The 14,996-nt window shown below is 37.4% G+C and overlaps 1 protein-coding gene across 5 annotated transcripts in view; it reads left to right on the top strand.

Moving 5' to 3' along the window:
* TTC27 (tetratricopeptide repeat domain 27) overlaps positions 1 to 14,996 on the top strand; it is a 172,593-nt gene that overhangs the window by 77,919 nt on the left and 79,678 nt on the right. The gene's annotated exons all lie outside the window — the stretch shown is intronic.

Here is a 14,996-nt window from a genome sequence, read left to right as displayed (position 1 = left end):
GATTAAAATGAGATTATATTCTCCAATATTTATTTACACTCTGCTTTTTACCAATGGAGTATAAAGTAGTTGTATTCTGTACCATCATTCCACTTCCCCCTCCCTGATCCAAATCCAAATAATCAACATTTTCTTTATCATAAGATCACCTCTTTTTCTTCTTCTCTTTAAAGCAAGGTATTATACATATAATCCAAATATGAAGCAAATTAATTGAAACCACGCATATTCAAAGGGACCATCTTATGTCCAAACCAAAAAAATTGTACAAATCAAATGTCATCCTTGTCTTCTAACTTTCATATTAACTGCTTTAACCTAGTGTAGGATAAACTCAGCTCAGACATCGAGGGTTAATGTGAGATTATTTTATGTTCATTGTTAAAAGAATCTTGCTAGTGAATGTTAATTACTTGGTTATCTCTTAAACTCATTAATTTAAATTAGGAAGGTCTGCCTCTGTCCAGGTAGTTGTGCCTCTGAAGATGATTTTCCAGCAGGAATCTTTTTCTTCACTCTTGAGTTTCTGAAAGGACTTTGCTTTGAATTGGGAATTTGAGATTATAGCAGTTTTCTGTCACTGGAGACTGTTCATACTGCAGTTTGACTTTCTTAACTGTGGTAGCTAATGAGATTTCACAGTTTCCAAGTGAATTTTTTTTAGAACATTTGTTCTTGATACTGTGGTTGCATGCATCCTCTGACAGAATAGGGATTTTTATCATGGTTGATTATGGAGGGAGGAGGGCCCAGAACAGGATAATTGTTCCATTGTGGAGATTATTGCTCTTGTGTAGGCTGAAAAATTTCTCTTTTAAAAGCTGGTCGTTTATATGGCTATTTAATGTCTAGTAATGATTAAGGGCATGTCATAACAAAAGCCTTAATTGGGGGAAAAACTGGTCACAGTAATATACTGTCAGGATTTATACACTGAGCCTTGTACTTATGTTTGAATAATTGGAGAAAGAAGTCCTTTAGATTATTTTTTATGTTGATGGAATGCTGCACTCTGCAGGCATTATATGTAACATCTGGACCAAGTCCATGGTTAGTAGTGGCAAAGTATGTTTTGTTTTTTAAAACTATGTCACTGTTCTTAATTGTTTTTAATTATAGAAATAATACCTGCTCATTATAAAAAATGTAAGCAGTACAGAAGGAGAAAGTGAAAAACAGCTTTCTTTTCTCCTCACTTGTCTTTCAATATCAATAATTTGTATCCTTCTAGACCTCTTTCTATGCCTAAATAAACGTTAAGTATGCTTTAACATCAGTGGGATCATGCAATCTTTATTGCTTTATATCCTTTCCTCTTAACATAATAGCTTGATCAACTCTGTGTGCCAATACCTGTGGATCTAGCTCATTAATTCCAAGAGCCATGTGTCACTCCGTTAAATGGAGGTGCTATAATATATTTAACCCATCCCCTATTTTTGAAGGTGCCTTTTAATTAATATATTTTGATTTTTAAACTGCATATTAAAACTGTATGTAATAAAAACAATTTAGTCCGCTCACAAGGATCTCAAATGAAAGATACAAATTCTCCTCCAATTCCCAGTCCATCTGTTAGCAGTTTCTTTTTTGTTGTTATGCCAGTGGTTTCCCTTTTAACTTTAAATATTTACACTTCTATTACACTTCTTTAAATACTTAGGCTTTTTTCCCTTGATTTATCAACTTTAGATAGAATCTGTTGCCTCCACACTATGAATGATGAATAAATCAGTGTACCTCTCATCCCCTCATCCATTTTTTGTGCTTTTTGCGGTTGTCAAGGGTTGTTATTCTACGTTTTATTCTATAATTTTTGTCAGCTGTGTTGAGTCTGTATGTTAATTTTTGAAACTTTAAGTCAATTTTTTACAGCATTATAATTATGACTATGAGTATATATATACTCGTGTATATATATATACACATACACATATACTGTATATATATATACAAACACACATATACTGTATATATATATATACACAATATATATACAAATGCTGTGATTGGACCCATGGAGAAAGAAATCCAATGCTTTGTCTCTAAACTTTTGCTATTTGAAAAAGGCTGTCAGAAGAATCAAGGTCCAGGGGACTCTCCGTTTGTTTCATTTTTGCTATCTTTACTCATTCTAGGTCGTAGTCAGCTACCACTGTTTCTTTTATCTCAGATGTTGTCTTTCTTATTTGCCTTGTCTTTCTCTATTACCTTTTTTTATAACTTTTTCATATGAAGGACATGGATGGTAAAATTTGAGTCTTTGTGGAAGTATTTTTCCATTATAATTTAGTAGTTTGGCTGGGTGTAGAATGCTAGTTTCAAAATCATCTTTCTGTAAGACTATAAATGAGGTGATTTCTTTAGTATCTTCTGGTATCCCAGTTTGCTGATAAGTATAGAAGTCTTGATTCTTGTTCCATTTTGTTATACAGTTTTTCTTCTCTTCTTGAAAATGTTAGAATTTTCTCTTCATTCTAGGAATTCTGGATATATCTAAGTGTGAGCAGGGGTTCTGGAGTCATACTACCTGGTTTCAGTTCCTAGCTCTACCATGTAATAGCTGCCTGTACTTTGGACAATTTAACTAACCTCTCTGTGCTTCAGTTTCCTCGTGTGTATAATGGGATAAATGTAGTTATTATGAGGATTATATGAGTTAATATTTAGAACAGTGTCTCAAGGGTAGGAAATGCTTAATAAATGTTAGTTGTCATAACTATAGTTATTTCTCTTGCTGGATTACTTATTCGGTTCTTTAAATGTGAAAAATCACGTCTTCATGTCTCTATAGTTCAGGGATATTTTCTTCTATTATTTCTTTAATTATACTTCTCCTTCCTTTTTTTTTTCCCCAAGATTCTTTCTCTGGTTCAGTTCTGCAATTGGAATTTTAGTAGACTTGTGTGAGACCTCTTGGATCTATCTTGTATGACTCAACTTTTTTCCCTTGCTTCCTATCTTTGTTTTTTTGCTCGACGTTATGGGAGATTTCTTCAACCTTTTCTTCTATAGCACTAGTTTTGATCATTAGCCCAATTCCTAGTATTTATTCAGTCCATCCATGTAATTTTTTTGACAATTATTTTTAATTTCCTGAAAGTCTGTATTTTTCTGATTGTTCTTTTTCCTAATAGCCTTTTCTTGTTTTATACATGCAATATCTCATTTAATTTCTTTGCACATTGTTAATTAGAATTATAAAAATTCTCTTCTCTTCATGAATTCTCTCTCCTCAATGGTTAATTCTTTTATATGTTCCTCTTGGCCCTTCTTTTTCATGGTATTGCTTTTCCTTAAATGCCTGGTGATCCCCAATGTTGATCGTATTAGTGGTTAATGTGAGCTCTCCCTGCAGTTATGTGGGTCTCATTGTCTGCGAGGCTTTTCCCTTAAATGGGAGGGCTGACTACAGACTTCGCACACCTGGCCAGGGTGTGTCTGGCTGGCATCCTTCTTTAGGGTTGCCAGGGTTTTTCCCTCTACACCTTCTCCTTGGGCCCTGAACTCTGGATCTGAGGTAATTGCTATTATAACAGAAATGCTTGCTTTTTCAAATAGGCCCCATATCTCCTGTTGCTTCATTTCCTCATTCCTTTCCTTGTGACAAGGCACATAAGGGTCTGAGATAGTATCTCCTATATGGTGCAAGCAGGCAGTGTGCTTGAGCCTAGGGGGCAGAGTTGGTGTCCAGAGGAGCTGGTAGCAGGGACTGAGATCCCAAGTGAAGAGCCAGGAGCAAGGGATAGAGACCCTAGTGAGGAGGACCTCCTCTCAGTGGGTGTTGGAAGCATCAGCCATGGTAGTGAGTCACAGAAGTCATAGCCTGGAATACACGATCACCCTCACCAGAGTCACAACCCAACAGATGAGCTATGCATAGAGCAGTGAACTAAGTAGTTTGTGAGGTAATCTTAGGTCTTTGAACTCAGGGAGACAGCATAAGATACAAAAGGCTTAGAGTGGTTGGGAGAGGCACCTATTCATCAAGAAAAAAGTTAAAGTGTTTAAAGGATGGGATAGCAGGGTCAGAAAAAATGATCCAACAGTCCAGATAATGGGCACTGAGATTGATTATATGCAAAACTTACATTAGCTCTTCATCGTATGTATTCACACAGGGCCTCCTCTTATACCCCTAGAGCTGAGCCAGACTTCAGGTCAAGGCCTCACATCAGAATTGCCCTCTGCATGTAGACATAAAGAGGAAGACTTGGCAGGAGTGTAGTAGTTTGGGGCAGAGAGCTAGTTTATGAGGATTGTTTCAACTTCAGAATAATTATGTAAGTGTGTGGTTATCTCAAAGGGGTGGGGATATGACTTCAAGAAAGAAGCTAATGAACACAACTATAGGATGCAGTATTTAGTTATGCTAATCTGGAGGCAACTTTAATAATCCAAGAGCTAAAGAGACCAGCCTTTCTAATATCAGTCCACTCCAAATCTTCAACCCAGTGCCAAAGCAAACAGAATAGAGCAGTCACTGTGATCACTCTGAGTTTAATGTAGAGTTCCCAGAGGGTAGTAATTCACAGTTTGGTTGGTTGTATTTTTTTAAGGGGAAGGAAAAGAGATAAAGGAATGTCAGTTTTTCTTGCTGGGTTTCCTAAAAAAATGATAAATTACATGCATAAATTCACTAGCCTTTGAGGTCATTAGAAGAAGTGATAAGAGACTGGAGTTCATGAATTAACTGAAAATATGTTCACTCTGTATTTCTCAACATACCAGAAAACAGAGCTTTTCCTCTATATTACAAACTGTTCATTTGTTCTGCTTTATATACTTCTCTCCCACGTCTTAGTGTCTCAGAGTATGCATTTGCTCTATTATAGTTTCACATATCTTCTTTGTAAAAGTACACCCACATGCGTTATACTTGCCAGGCTTGGTATTGACCTTGATGTGCGACTATTTGTGTGAGTGGAGAATATACTGCTGCCATTATGGAACCACTGAAGAAGGACCAGGAAGTGGAGTAGGGCACATGATCTAGTATTTCAAGCTGATGTTGGCTATATTTGACTTGCCTAATGAGTAAACATAGCTTCAAAATTTGAGAAATTGCGTTTGATTTTTATACTTATTTTAAATATCCTTGTCCTAAATTTAAGGTGCTTGTAATGGACAAATTGAAGTTTAGAGCTTTTCAAGACTCTTTACTCTTCTACTTCAGCAAAATTTAAGAACAGATCTCAATAAGGAATCTCAAGAAGGGACAGAAACTCAATTCAAACTGGCTGTAAAGGGCCGGCCCCGTGGCTCAGCGGTTAAGTGCGCGTGCTCTGCTGCTGGCGGCCCGAGTTCGGATCCTGGGTGCGCACTGGCGCACCGCTTCTCCGGCCATGCTGAGGCCGTGTCCCACATACAGCAACTAGAAGGATGTGCAGCTATGACATACAACAATCTGCTGGGGCTTTGGGGGGAAAAATAAATAAAACAAAAAACAAAAAACAAACTGGCTGTAAAAAAGGAATTTTATTGGCTCTTATAACTGGAAAGTCTAGGGGTATTCTAATCTCAGAGATAGCTAGATTCAGGGGCTCAAACAGATCATCAGGTCTTTCTCTTTCTCTCTTTTCTCACCCTCATTCTCATATCTCTGCTTTTCTCTGCCTGCGTCAGTATCAGAATGTCTCTTGTCAGAAAAGCACCAGATTTTGTTGTCTGTAGACCCCACACTCCAAGAGGAAAAGAGAGATCATGTACCATGGCTAAGATTAAGCCCCCTAACTGCTTGTGCTTCACTTTCCTTTTCTGTAGAATGGAGAGAGCAGTGGTGCCTACCTCATACAGATGTTGAGGGGTTAAATGAGTTAATATTTATGAAATGCTTGGAATAGTGCCTGGCTCATAGTAAACCTTCCATAAATGTTGACCATTATTATTATTATCCTCAGTTTACAGGAAAGGAGGTTTAGGTACAAGAAAATAAAACTGTCCAATCTTTTATAACTCATTAAAAACAATCATTTTTCACTATCTGGAAAATCTAAAAACATTGGGATAATTACAGTGCTTCATGTTTAGTAGGCCAAGTCATGCCATTGAGCTTTTCAAATATCTGAAATATGAAAACGTGTCTTCCATTCTGGCCCTGGTTCGGATTCCGGGCGTGCACTGACGCACCACTTCTCCAGCCATGCTGAGGCTGCGTCCCACATACAGCAACTAGAAGGATGTGCAACTATGACATACAGCTATCTACTAGGGCTTTGGGGAAAAAAAAAGGAGGAGGATTGGCAATAGATGTTAGCTCAGAGCTGGTCTTCCTCAGCAAAAAGAGGAGGATTAGCACGGATGTTAGCTCAGGGCTGATCTTCCTCACAAAAAAAAAAAAACATTAAAAAAAAAACATTGAAAGATATTGAAAAGTGTACTAGGACTTGCTTATGTGACTATAGCTGTTCTTTTATTTGTTGGAATAATTGTAGTTATTACCATTTACTCAGAACTGTGTATAGTTACTACTGTTTACTGAACACTCATATACCAGGTGCTAAATAATCCTAGTAAGTAGGCATTATCTACATTTTTACTGATGAAGAAACTGAAGGACGGAAAATTTAAGTGACCTACTCAAGGTCTTATAGCTGGGCTAGAATTACATCCAGGTTTACCTTGAATTTTGAAGTCCATGCTTTTATCTACCATGCTATACTGTTCTAAGGAAGCTATGAGAACTGGCTTAAAAAAGAAAAAAGATATCATTAGAGGACTTGGCATCATCTGGAGGAAAGGGGTTGAACGAGCAGAGGCAGGAAGAAGTGAATGGAGGCTTTTGTGAGAAAGTCTTGGGTTGCAGAACTCAGTGTCTCAAGGCCTACAATTTAGGTGAAAGGGGAGGGAAATGGAATGCACACAATATCAGGATGTGGTGTGGGAAAAGAACATGCAACGGGTGAGTGCAATTGGCTGTTGCTATTAAGGCCAAGAAAGGAGGTTGCCCAGAGGGATGCTGATAGGCTAAATCCAGGATGTGAGTTTCATGGTAACAGATTAGTAAAAAATAGGCAATGATTAGTTCATAGATAGTGGGGTAAAAGAGTGGGACAAGTGATATAAAACATAAAATAAACTTTATTATTGATAGAAAATGAAAAAACCTTGGAAATCACAGAAAAATGAAGAATAGGTGAGCAGAGGAACTTACTAATGGAATGGAATAAAGTACACCCACTTAAAGCACACTTCCACAAGCACTAAATGATAACTTCAGTCATATTCCAGGCAGTGACATGCTTCATTTCTTTGGACAGAGTGAGATTCTGTTGATTGAACTGACACATCGGTTTTCCCTGGGAGAGCACCCTGTGTACATCTTAACAGCCTTATGCAGCGTTTCCCAAACTTGCTTGAACAAATGAACCACTTCCGAGATGCTTGTTAAAATATAGCTCTTCAGCCTAGTCCTCAGAGCTTTGGGGTCAGGGTGGGGGTGGTGGTTATAGGCACTTTTGGAAAAGACAGCTGTGGGCAGAGGTAGTGACAGCTCCAGGTGTTTTTCTGTCTCATGCCCAAGTACATACAGAACAGAGGCTAAAAGGGCATTTACCAAGGGCTGGAGGCCAGTGTTGTGATTTAACAGGGGACGGAGTGCCAGAAGGAACCTTAGAGGTGAGTGTTACTGAGGGCTGCAGGACCTGGGGCCGGTTGAAATGGAGCTCTCTGAGGAACAGATGCTTTGCATTTGACTGAGACCAACTCAGGAAAGTAGGGTGTCATTATCATTAGACTTAACTACTTGAACTTTTTTAGAAAGGATAACACTAGGAATTTAAAACGTTCGCTTAGGTTTTAATAATAAATTTTTGTTTTTATTTGCATTCTTACAATACTTGCAGATTGTAAACAGGCTGACATGTGTTTTCATTTCCTAATCGTTTTAAGACAAGGTAATAAAAAAGAACTTCTAAGTATTTCCTTAAACACTAAGCAAGGTCCTCTGGAGAAATTTCAGGAGGAAGTTGGAGGTGGGTGAGGTGTGGGGAAGGTATGAGAAATTGTACATCTACTAATCCTAAGGCAGCAGTTCTGAAAGTGTGATTTTTGGAGCCCTCAGGGTCCCCAGACCGTTTCAGAGTGTCCACAGGTCAAAACTATCTTCATAATAATAATGAGATATTATTTACCTTTTCACTGTGTTGATATTGAATCAGCAGAAGCAGTTGGGGATCAAATTGCTGCCCCGTTCACTCAAATCAAGGTAGGGACACCAGACTGTGCTAATAGTCATCATATGCTTCACTGCCACACATTTGTAGTTTTAAAAAAAAAAGGTAGTTTTATTTATGAATGTCTTTGATAAAGCTGTAAATATTATTTTATTAAGTCTTTACCCTTGACAATATGCCTTTTTATTATTCTATGTGATGAAATGGGAAGTACTTGCAAAACACTTGTGCCCCATGCTACAGTACAGTGGTTGTCTCAAGAAAAAGCTGAATCAGCTACTTTTCCCATGGAACATTATTTTTACTTGAAAGAACTACTGACAAACTCTGGGTATTGAGACTTGAGTATTTTGCAGAAGTTTTCTCAAAAATGAGTGAAGTGAGCTCGTCACTTCAAGGAAAGTAATTGACAGTGTTTGTTACCAATGATAAAATTTTGAACTTTGAAGAAAAAAATGAGAGTTTTGGAAAATTTGTATCTGTAACTATGAACTTGACAGCTTCCCAGTATTTCATGTATTGGGATGAGAATTTTCTGATGAGATTGTTGATGATATTAACGCATATAATTTTTAAATATATGAAATATGTCAACATATGGAAAAATCTGTGCATTTTCCAGATGACTAATGCATGATGTTAAAAAATGAAGCATGGGTAAAAGATCCATTCAAAGTTCAAGATAGATCAGTGAGTGGTTTTTTTTTCCTAGACCAGTGGATTTTACTGTAACAGAGAAAAGTTCATTGATAGGATTTCAAATTCCACATTGCAGATAACTCTAAGTCACCACCACGTGTTGAATTTTGGTCTAGTGTCAAAAAATAATATCCACAATTAACTGAAAAAGCTATTAACATACTCTTCCCTTTTCTAAATGCCTATCTGTATGGGGCCAAAATATCTTCATAAATTTCAACCAAAACACTGTATTGCAACAGATTGACTGCAGAAGCATGTATGAGAATCCAGCTGTCGTCTATTAAGCCAGACAATAAAGAGATTTGCAAAAATGAAAGACATTACTGAGCCAGCCCTGATGGACCGGTGGTTAAAGTTTGGTGCTCTCTGCTTCGGCAACCTGGGTTCAGTTCCTGGGCACAGAACCACACCACTTGTCTGTCAGTAGCCATGCTGTGGCAGCAGCTCACATAGAAGAACTAGAAGAACCTACAATTATCATGTATACAATCATGCACTGGGGCTTTGGGGAAAAGGAGAAGAAAAAAGAGCAAGATTGGCAACAGATGTTAGCTCAGGGCGAATCTTCCAAAAATAAAAAAGTAAGATGTTGCCAATCTTTTCAAGACTTTTTAAAAAATATAGTTATTTTTCATAAAACATGTTATTTATATTAATGTAATAAATTTATTATTTTATTTTAAAATGGTTTAATAAATATTTAAATTTTTCTCAATTTTAATTTCTAATATGATAAATATCGATAGGTTATAGCCCACATACACAAAAGCTCTTTGGAGTCCCTCCATAATTTATAAGAGTTTAAAGAGGTCCTGAAACCAAAAAGTTTAAGAACTGCTGACCTAAGGTATGACTAGGGGGAATGCTCCAAGATGGCTATCTGGGCTTCCTTGAGGACTGCCTCTTTGTGTTCGTTTCTTTACTCTGGAATCATAAAAAAGACATCTGGGTTCTCCCAGCCCTCATTAATAGACCCAGTTCCTACCAGCCCTACACACTAAAGTCTTTTCTATATCTAGAACATGAAGCAATAGTTGAAGATGATCTTGACCAGGCCATGCCCTGACTCCTGTGTCATTATGAGATTGAGGTGAAAAAAAAAAAAACAAACCAGTTAAGTAGGATTCTCAATAGTTTTCCAATTAGAAGCTGCTTTTTGTTTTCACAGATCTGATAATTGTCCACTTAGTTATGTGGTAAGGTTTTAATGAAGCTGTCAACTTGGTCTTTGGAATCAGACAGGCTCACCTATTTCATAGCTTTATGACTTTGGGCAAGTCATTTTTATCTCTGAGCTGCAGTTTTCTGTACAGGAGATAAAACTGGGTTAACAATAGGGTTAATGATGTTGATACTTAGTAGGTGTGTTAATAGGTTTTAATTCTCATTCCCCTTGTTCCTATTGGAGATTTTCTTGGGCTTAGGGCTTTGAGATGCCAATTAGCTTGACTCTTCTATTTGTGAATTACAGCTGAATGACTGCAGACTTCTGTCAGAGAAAGCTGTTCAGCCCAACTGTTGGATATATTTGATTAAGTACATATTTTTATAATAAATCTCACCCTCCTTCACACACACACACACATACACACACACACACACACAGATTGCACAACAAAGCAAGGTGATTTGGCATATGATCATTTATACCTTTTAGATTGTCAGCTAATTTCCACTTGGCTCTTCAGAAAGCTGATAAACACTTTGATGTCATGCTAGCTAGAGTGAATAGCCTTCAGTGAAAGGGTAGGTCTTTGGGGACGGGCTCTGTTATTGTGAAGATATGTGTGCCATACTTTTGGATGTGAGCACACATCCAAAGTCTAATCCTAAAATTTATATGGAACAACAAAAGACCCCGAATAGCTAAAGGAATCCTGAGAAAAAAGAACCAAGCTGGAGGCATCACACTCCCTGATTTCAAAATATACTACAAAGCTATAGTAACCAAAACAGCATGGTACTGGCACAAAAACAGACACACAGATCAATGGAATAGAATTGAAAGCCCAGAAATAAACCCACACATCTATGGACAGCTAATCTTTGACAAAGGAGCCAAGAACATACAATGGGGAAAAGAAAGTCTCTTCAACAAATGGTGTTGGGAAAACTGGATAGCCACATGCAAAAAAATGAAAGTAGACCCTTACCTTACACCATACACAAAAATTAACTCCAAATGGATTAAAGACTTGAATGTAAGACCTGAAACTATGAAACTTCTAGAAGAAAACATAGGCAGTACGCTCTTCGACATCGGTCTTAGCAACATCTTTTCAAACACCATGTCTGACCGGGCAAGAGAAACAATAGAAAAAATAAACAAATGGGACTACATCAAACTAAAAAGCTTCTGCACAGCAAAGGAAACCATCAACAAAACAAAAAGACAACCTAACAATTGGGAGAAGATATTGGCAAATCATACATCTGATAAGGGCTTAATCTCCAAAATATATAAAGAACTCATGCATCTCAACAACAAAAAAGCTAACAACCCAATTAAAAAATGGGCAAAAGACCTGAACAGACATTTCTCCAAAGAAGATATGCAGATGGCCAACAGACACATGAAAAGATGTTCAAAATCACTAACTATCAGGGAAATGCAAATCAAAACTACAATGAGATATCACCTCACGCCGGTCAGAATGGCTATAATTAACAAGACAGGAAATAACATGTGTTGGAGAGGATGTGGAGAGAAGGGAACTCTCATACACTGCTGGTGGGAGTGCAAACTGGTGCAGCCACTATGGAGAACAGTATGGAGGTTCCTCAAAAAATCAAGGCTAGAACTACCATATGATCCAGCTATTCCACTGTTGAGTATTTATCCAAAGAACTTGAAAACACCAATTTGCAAAGGTACATGCACCCCTGTGTTCATTGCAGCGTTATTCACAATAGCCAAGACTTGGAAGCAACCTAAGTGCCCATCAAGGGACGAATGGATAAAGAAGCTGTGGTATATATACACAATGGAATACTACTCAGCCATAAGAAACGATGAAATCCAGCCATTTGTGACAACGTGGATGGACACTGAGGGTATAATGCAAAGTGAAATAAGTCAGAGGGAGAAGGTCAAACACCGTATGATTTCCTTCATTAAGTAGTAGATAATAACAACAATAAACAAACACATAGGGACAGAGATTGGATTGGTGGTTACCAGAGGGGAAGGGGGGAGGGAGGAGGGTGAAAGGGATAATTCGGTACATGTGTGTGGTGATGGGTTGTAATTAGTATTTGGGTGGTGAACATGATGTAATCTATGCAGAAATAGAAGTACAATGATGTACACCTGAAATTTTTACAATGTTATAAACCAATGTTACTGCAATAAACAAAAAATTAAAAATAAAATAAAATAAAATAAAATAAATCATACCAGACCTTGTTCAGAATTGTCCTTCTATACTAATCATTCTTCATGTGTTAATTTTAAAATTTGTCTTGATCTTCTCTAGTTTTTTGGGGAAGTCCTTTACTGAAAACAGAGTATTGAAAAGAGAGGGCACATCGTTGCTTTCTGGGGTTTTATTCTTTTATTCCCCATCCCATAGAGATATCCCCTGACTTGTGGTACTGTGGCTCCTGGAAGCTTTGAGAGTTGTTATTGCATGAGATTAGGGAATCCATGCATACAAGTACATTTTCTTAAGGACACTCAATGTATAAATGCTTTGAGGTGGAGTTTGGGGAGAAAACAACATCAAAAGGGAGTCTTAAAACTTGAAAACAATGTCATATCACAATAGTCTATACATCATGAAGTCATCTGTAGTGTGTCGCAGCAGTTATGCCTGGATTTTCTGTAACTTGGCTCTCCTCCCACCTCTGGACCAAGCCCTAGACTATTCCTCACTCTCTACTCATTGTAATTCCCATTTATCCACATCTCTTCTGTCACCTTCCTAAAGTACACACTGTTTTGCTTTCAGTTCTTTTTTTTTTTTTTTTGGCGAGGAAGATGGACACTCAGCTAACATCTGTGCCAGTCTTCCTCTGTTTTGTATGTGGGACGCTGCCACAGCATGGCTTGATGAGCACTGTGTAGGTCCATACCCAGGATCCAAACCCAGGAAACCCAGGCCACCAAAGCGGTTCATGTGAACTCATCCAGTAAGCCACCAGGCTGGCCCATAAAGTACACTCTGTTTTACTTTCAGTTCTTAATGATTGATTTAAGGTATATTTGCTTGTCTTTCCCTTTCTCCATTTTGACATTTCCTTAAAGACTACCTCCTCATACCGGTTTTAACTTATGACCAAGTGCCCATGACTTTCAAGTGTGAAATAGAAACTGGAAAGAGAAAATGGCAAGTGAAAGGTAGGAGGACACTGCTTTAAAGGCCATTTACCTAAACTTCTGGGAGTATATAAAAGCTTGAAAAGTGCCAATTTCTCACTGAACACGTTGTTTATGTCCATGTTCACCCACATAAATATACACAGTAGTAATTGAGGCTTCATCTTCATTCAGTCACATTCTCCTAGTACTTAACGTCCTACCATTGTCTTCCAGACTATTTGGGTACTTGGTTTGCCCCTAATGAATGTGCATAATACTTGTGTTCAGCTAATGGTGCCTAAAACTAATCAACAAACATTCTCAAATGCTTAAAATAAAACAAAATACTCTTGATAAAGCCATATACTCAGAGAATGTTGGAAGTGCAAAGATCATTTAGAAAATCGTTTCACAAGTGAGTTGCCATTGTGGTTAAACAACTTGCTTGTTGGAGATAAACCAGAATCCAGGTCACTTCATTTACTAGCACTGTTTTTTTCTGTAAAGGACTCTGGTTTATTTGTATATAATGGAATTTTTAATATGCCTGTCAAGGACTCCGGTTGTTTGAATGTAATGGAATTATTTTAGAATGAGTTGCTAGAAGTAATCCTGCTCTGAAAAATCTAGAGATGTACTGTAAATATGTCCCTGTATTTGTAATGAATTAGCAAATAAAAAAGAGTACTTTGAATCCAGTAGAGGAAATAGGCAAATAACAGTACACCATCACCGCTTTCCTTTGTTTGTTAATTTAATGTTCTTAGTTTTATTGGTAGATAAGTCTTATTTAGGTGGTTGTCATGCTTAAAGTAAGAAGAAGTATATTCTGTGCAGGAGTGAAAATAGGTTAAAATTCTGTTTTTAGTGTTTATCATACACATGGCCTAATCAAGTTCTTATGAAGTGTGGCTGTACTTGTACAGGGGCTTATTCAAGGTATCCAGCTCAAATAAGTGTTGGTTCTCTGCTCTCTCCTGAGGTCTTTGCCATTTTGGAGAGTATCTGAGAGTATTAGAGATGCTTAGATACTCTGAGATCATCTAAGAGTATCTGAAATATATAATAAATCTGTTTATTTTTTAAGTTTTATTTTATTTTTTTCTGAGGAAGATTGGCCCTAAGCTAACATCTGTTGACAATCTTCCTCTTTTTGCTGAGGAAGATTAGCCCTGAGCTAACGTCTGTGCCCATCTTCCTCTATTTCGTATACAGGATGCCACCAGAGCATGGCTTAATGAGCAGTGCGTAGGTCCGCGCCTGGGGTCCGAACCAGCAAACCTTGGGCTGCCGAAGTGGAGCGTGTGAACTTAACAACTATGCCACTGGGCCGGCCCATAAATCTATTTATGAATAAATTGAGAATTATTTACTGAGCGCTTAATATCTTTTAGCTAGATGCAGTAACTACAGCAAACAATGAGTTTTGTTTGAAAATAAAATGTTTTGCATATAATTAGGACTTCATAAAAGTAAGTGTTGTGGTGGTGTTTTTGGCTTTTTTATTATTATTAAATAAGAATTAGTTATTTTTTTCTTTCCAAAGAAGGGAAAAAAAATTGATAAAAAGAAAAATTTGTTTCCCTGTTGATGAAGTAATTCACTGAACCTTTTATTTATATATTGTAACCATATGTATTCAGCCAGAAGTTTTTCTTTTCTTCTCTCTCTTAACTAACCAGCTTTGGGCAGAAACATACAACATCTTTGCTGTTAAGTTTCTCTGAAGTAAGGCCAGAAGCTTTAAAAATATTTTGACCGAGATGGTTTAGGAGTCTGGTTATGTCTCAGTTTGTTTTGAGTGACTTGATTGAATAACT

Source organism: Ceratotherium simum, chromosome 11, assembly GCF_057802395.1.
Source record: "Ceratotherium simum simum isolate JZ-2026a chromosome 11, ASM5780239v1, whole genome shotgun sequence".
Classification (NCBI taxonomy): domain Eukaryota; kingdom Metazoa; phylum Chordata; class Mammalia; order Perissodactyla; family Rhinocerotidae; genus Ceratotherium; species Ceratotherium simum.
The sequence above is the reverse complement of the archived record's forward strand: the minus strand, read 5'-3'. Positions and strand labels throughout refer to the sequence as shown.